This window comes from Mytilus trossulus, chromosome 1 (assembly GCF_036588685.1).
Source record: "Mytilus trossulus isolate FHL-02 chromosome 1, PNRI_Mtr1.1.1.hap1, whole genome shotgun sequence".
In the NCBI taxonomy this organism is placed as follows: Eukaryota; Metazoa; Mollusca; class Bivalvia; order Mytilida; family Mytilidae; genus Mytilus; species Mytilus trossulus.
The window spans coordinates 5,543,602-5,550,491 of NC_086373.1; positions in this window are offsets into that span (position 1 = coordinate 5,543,602).

Below are 6,890 nucleotides of genomic sequence, written 5' to 3' on the forward strand. Positions count from 1 at the left end.
ATTGGAAACGCAAGTATTCAAAAAGTTAATTATATTATTGATATAATGTGGAAAATAATGATCATATTTGTATATTAAACACTAACGTAACAAACTAAGCAACAAATATTAGGTGTTTGATCAGAAATATGGTTGTGACAACAAGACAGGCTAGGATATCATAGAACCTAAAGAGACTAGTTGTTTGTTTGTATCGTACAGAACAGTAGCATAAATATCATTAAGCAAATGAAGGTTCATGATTTACAACAGTGTTAACCCGTTAAAACATCCATAAGTCTGTTTGACAGTTGATATTGTTCTGATTCAAACCCTTGATCAGCAAAACTACATTGAAAAACAAATAGCATTATGATATGATTTAATAACACAGCAGATCCTTATCATTGGAGAATGTTTCAATCTTAACCAGTCTCAGTATCACAACTTATAGCAAAGGAAAAAGGAATAAGTTGTAGTAAACACGTTATTGGAAGTGATACTGATTGGAATGTGATGGCATTGCAATGTTTTCACGACAGTGCTACTATCATCAATAAAATATGTAGAATTGACATACAAAAATAAATATAAAACTCATACAAGCATCATACTGCAGGCTGTCGAATCATTGTCACTCACCTTTATAAGGCATATAATGGAAGGGTAAAATTACAGTCAAACTTTTACTGAGAACAAAGTAAACGTTAAGGAGAGCAATAATGAATAGGCAACATTTTATGCTCATACATTGACACTGATTGGATAACAATTCTGACATAGCAATATAGGATGGACTTTCATTAATGTTTGTCAGGTGTATGTTAGTCTGGAGAACAAACGACTAATGTTGAGGTTAAATGGTAAATGATCACCATTGTGTGAAGGTTAACAGCAGTTTATACAGATAAAGTCCAATTGTTACTGGAGAAGAATACTAATGTTAATTGAACAATGATGGGTATTTAGCTTTGTAAAAGGGTTTACTGGGAAACAATAATTACTAGATGTTACAAGGATTGGTAATCATCTTTGTATGAGAGCTTTCAGGAATTCATATGTAGACAAGTTGAGACTTGTGAAATCAAAATAACATGACTATACTGTCATCGTACTGTGGACAGTGTAAGAACTACCAGATTATATATATTTTATGATTAAAGGGTAGAATTGGACAGAGAACAATAATGATGTTAGATCTGAGGATAAAGATAATGGACAGACAACATATTTGGGGGCTTCCACAGTATATGGTGTATTGAAACTAGCTTTATAATAGTCCCGGCATCAGCATTGTCAAAATGTGGCTTGTAGATCATACAAATACATGTTACTGGAGATTTCTCATGTCAATGTTACAAAGATGGGTAATTACTTTGTACATTTATTAGGGTTCACTGGAGTTAGTGTTGCTGGGAAACATTTGAAAAAAAATCACATTCACCATTGTTGATAGTTTAAACAAGAGGTGAATGAAGATTCAATATATTTTCTTCTGAAGGAGATGCTGATGATGCAAGGATGGTAGATATAATGAAAATCTAGAGCAGACTTGATGTAATGTGACAATATTATATGTGGCACATACTGGAGTGCATGCAGATACACTGAAACACAGATAATTAACTTTGTTGTTGAGGAAAAACAAACTTTGTATTGGCTGTGTCTCATAATGGAGTTTATGCAGGGACATTTAATTACCCCAAAAATCCTGCTACTACAAGTACGACAAGAAATACATCAACTCATGTTGGTAGAAACTTTTGTACCTTGCACATTTTATCATTGAATAGATTGAGGGTGTATTTTGAGAACCATCCTGACATTAGATTAAAAGCCATCATCTTACAGAGAGGAATACACAGCTTTATTTAGTCTTTTGCTGGAGAACAATCTGATATCAGACTTTATTTATCAGTGTACAATGTGTAACAGGGATGAATTGTTTCCATCATATTCAGCTTGTAAAGCAAGTTATACATATCCTGCAAATTCAGAAATTATTGTGAGCATAATTTTTGTGATTTTTAGAAAGAATTTGTAAAAATGTCAAATTAGTGCAATTTCACGGTGTATATATAGATCAGATATTAAAATACAACCTCACCTAGTCGCATTATTTGCATTAATAAAAATCTTGATAGTTTCTGAATTTTCAGTATAGGGTAACCACTTTGAGTTCTCCAGCAAATCATGTTGTCCATCATTAGAAAACTACTGGTAGACAAATTAAGTTATTAGGGGTTTATGATGTCATTTGCCACAAAAATTTCCTTTATTACTCCTATTTTGGAATTGGGGGTAAGCAAAAGTAGTAAACCTTTATGTTTTAGCAATATAATAGAATCTTGAATTTAAAAAAATGGTATCAAAGGAACTAACAGGAACTTCATGTGTAGTTTTATCATAAAAACGTTTGCAGTTATCAATGGTGCTATTACCAATAGGTTGATACCATAGATAACTGCTCCAAAACATTATGATACATGGGTTAATGTTGTAAAGGACATGAGGATGTAGTAAAACTGCATATCAACTGTTCATGATGTCTCTTGTTAAAAGGGACATACTGAGTTCAAAGGATATCAGAAAAGGACATGCAATAGTTATGAGAAACAACACCAGAAGTGTTCAGTCAAACCACATCAGTATTACATCGGTGCATTTTGACTGTGACAACATGAATGTTACTTAACATAATAGAATATGTAGAATAGACCACGATACCATATTTCACTATTTAGTTTCAATGAATATATTCAAATTTTACAAAAACAGCTTTCCTAAATTAGTTCTATCAAGTAAAAAAGATAATTTGATTAAAAATAAACAAATATGGTATGGTAGTCTTTTCAAAAAGTCATCAGATATTTTATGATGCTGCTAACAGGAAGCTGTATTGTTATAACTTATAAGTTGTAAATAAAGCAGTCTTCATAATGCACCACAAGCCCTTTGACCAGTATAAGTAAAAAAAAATGTCTGAAGAGAGGCTTCATAAGCCATTAAAAAAAAATGTTTTTAAAGAAAAAAGAAAAAAAGACAGATCGATTTGTGGGCTTGTAAGAGAAAACATTTTCGGTGAAGGCTGCTTAAGCACTAGTTTGTACATATAGTTGTTGTACAATTGATAAGAACGAGTTCAAATAACAATTCATGTCACAGTCATGCTGTATAACAAATTATTTAGGTTGGTTTTTACAAATTTAAAACTCTTCCCAAGGGGGATAACTGAAAAATAATGTTCACCATATGACAAACTCAGCAAGTTGCTTATTGGAACTACGAACTCAGTTAAAGTTTCCCTAGTCTGATAGTTTTGGTACCGGTAAGTGCTATTCTAATGCAATTATTTTGAATCAATGGTTCTGATCGGATGACAAATAGCGTAAAATTCTTTATTTCCTTGCCTGTAACTAAGGAAGCCGACATTTTGAATTGCTGAATGTACTGACATGTAATTTCTACAATGATAAGCCAAAAAACTCACATGTTGCACCTAAAAATCTTCTTTTTATCAAATTTTATTACATTCTGAAGCGGCACAGAAGCAAAAAAACACCCAGTGTTTATGTTTGACGTGAGAAGCATACCTATAACGTCACCTAGTGTAGGGACCAAAGAAGATAACAAGCTTTTTTCACAGAATTTTCTTTAATGAAGATTTTACACTGAAATAATGATTGAAATTTAATTGTGAATTTGTTTTGCATTAGAATAGAGATAACTGTATTTTATTTGAAGCTTTGCGGACGTCCATCGGTAGTTTTACTGTCGCAAATACCCGTTTACCTGTCTCTACTGCGCGTCCCCAGGTAAACTAAATTTGCTACAGTAAAATTACTGATGGACGTCCGCAAAGCTTCAAATACAATACAGTTATCTCTTAAATAACTGAATGATAAATTACTGAAGTGAGATAGATGCTGTAATGGGTCAGTGCTTCAGTTTTGTTGTTTTTTTCTCGTGAAAGAAAATGCTTTTGAAACCCTCTACGCATTTTATATGTATTGTTATTATCACTACTGTGGCTATCAGTTTTCTCTTTCAAATTGTTTCACATTTTGTCAAACCTGGGTCTTTAATATAACGTTTGATATACAGTATGCTCATTGAATAGTTGTTTACATCCTCATTCATTTGTGAATACCATACCAAATCTTTTAATTTAATATTTCTTGTTTTTTTGTGTCATTGTGTAGTGTGGTTTTATGTGAGCGTAGTTTTGTTCTTGATATTGTATAAGTCCTTGTATAAAAAAATCTAATAATTTTTTTAAAAGCATTATTGACTGTCAGAATAATTTGTTATACAGCAGCACATATTTATCTTGGATCATCATCATTTGTATTGTCTATCACATTTTAAAGCATTTATAATATATTGTAGTAAAGTAATCCTGTTTATGTTTATTATATCCAGATCAGCTGTTTTAAAAAAATCTTCTATCTCACAAGTAACTTTTTTTTAAAGTTGATTTTACCATTTAGATGATTATGATTCAAGATCATTTGTATATATAGATATTTTAATTGTAAACTAACTATGTATTTGATAAATTTACTAAAAGTCTACTAAAGTTAATATGTGTTCTGAAACACTTAGAACTTATGCCAAATCACTAAAATGTCATATGTTGTTTTATTGTCATATTTTTAAATATTAAAACCATTGTATTAAAATTGATTCTTTTAATACAGTATTTTCGCATTCTTTGTATTTTAAGGTAGCCATTAAACAGAATGAGAAATGAAAACTAGACAGATCTTCATATACCTGGTTGACTGATCAACTATTAAACCAAGAAAATAAGGTCAAGGTCAAACAATCCTTGTCAGAAAGACATTAACACCTGAAATTCTCAGAAATCAGTAATAATTTTACTTATTTATATTAAAAAAGATTAATTTGAAAAAAACTATTTTGACCAATGAACTATGTAAATAAGGACAGATGAACCTGTAGGACATGTGGATCTTCCAATCATTATTTACACAGACCTATTACTTAAATGTATTTTAGGAACTGACCTTCTCATGAAAACTTATTGAGCAATGAAACATGTATAGAATGATTGTGCAAGTTTCATTGATCATCATTTAGTGTCAAGATGAAACCTCGATTGACATAGAAATAAACAAGATGTGGTATGATTTGAAATATGACAACTATGCACCAGAGTTCAAATGAAGTCGACATTAGCAATGGTACAGCCTTCAAAATGAGAAAACCCCATACTGCACAGTAAGCTTTAAAAGGTCCAAACATGATAAAGTGGAAACAATTCAAATGAGAAAAATTATTGCCTGACTAATGCAAAACAATTTACGAAAAAAATATATAAATGAACATGAACCAACAAACAACCACTAAATAAAGGCAACAGTAGTATACCGCTGTTCAAAACTCATAAATCCATGGACAAAAAACAAAATCGGGGCAACAAACCAAAACCGAGGGAAACGCATTAAATATAAGAGGAGAACAACGACACAACACCGAAACGCAACAGCACACAGAAACGGACCAAGCAACAGACAATACACCACGAGAATAACAAATATAACATCAAAACCAAATACATAAATATGGGATAGACAAGTACCGTGCCACGTCTTATCTCAAAAATAAGAGAAAACAGAAACGACTCAACGTTAAAATGCAACACACACACAGAAACGAACAATATTATAACAATGACCATCTTCCTGACTTGGTACAGGACACTTTTAAAGGGGAATAAAAGTGGTGGGTTGAACCTGGTTTTAAGGCATGCCAAACCTCGCACTTTAATGGCACAGTTAAATATAACATTGAAATGAAAACAAAATATTACACGACTACAATACAAATAAAAAGCAGAACATATTAGACAAAGAAAAGCATGATTAATAGATAACAAAAAGCATCAGGTTTAAAATTCAATACTAAACTATATACAGGTTTCTGACTTGAGACCTTCATATGAAGAATGAAGCTGGTTTTATTTAAGGGGGCAATTAGTGCCAATATGGATACCTAAAACTTGTTGATAAAGGTACATTATGTTGTCAAGAAGAATATTGAAAGCTTTAATCATTTCATTACATTTCTAGTAAGTATATCCAGTATATATCCCTTTTTATTACAGAAAGCTTAATGTACATCTTGTTATCTATCGATACACCTCACATAGTGAAACCAGCTACCAAATTCACATATTTAAACAGTGAAAACATTCTTCTTTCTATTGCTTACAGTTCCTGAGTAACAAACCTAATCAGGATAATTTTAACATTGACCATGAAAATAAAGTTCAAGTCAGCCAAATCCTGTCAAACGTACAAAAAAAAATTAGATTATTAGCACTCTTTGAACCCTGAAAATAAGTCCAAAGAATAGAGACTTGTGCAAGATGTTCATTTCATACCTTAAGGTATATCGGGTGTCTTCTTCCATCTTGGATTTTTAAAAAGCAGATAACAATCCGCCTAGATCTTAAATGAAATTTGCAAATTCCAAATTTCAAGAGTAGTATGTAATTCATGTGTAAGACTTTTCATGATAATAAAGAAAATAGTGTGTTTTATCACATTTACAGCTGTATTTTTATAATAAAGCACTGTACAGTAAAGATTGCTTCAATTTATCAGTTGGAAGTAAAATTAAATATTGCATTGATAGATGTTGTTTTAACAGCTATTCTAGACAAAGGAAGATAACTCCAATTTTTAAAGATGAGGGTAACAATGCCAAAAATTTTATTTTTAGAACAGTCATTAGATTCCTGCACCTTGTAAAATTTATGTAATTTTCTTGAAACATTATTTTGTGTCTGGAGTATCTGAGCATATATTACGATAAATTTCTGGAAATGTTAATGGATAGTATGTATAGAATGTTATTATCAATACACTATATTTTGTGTATCA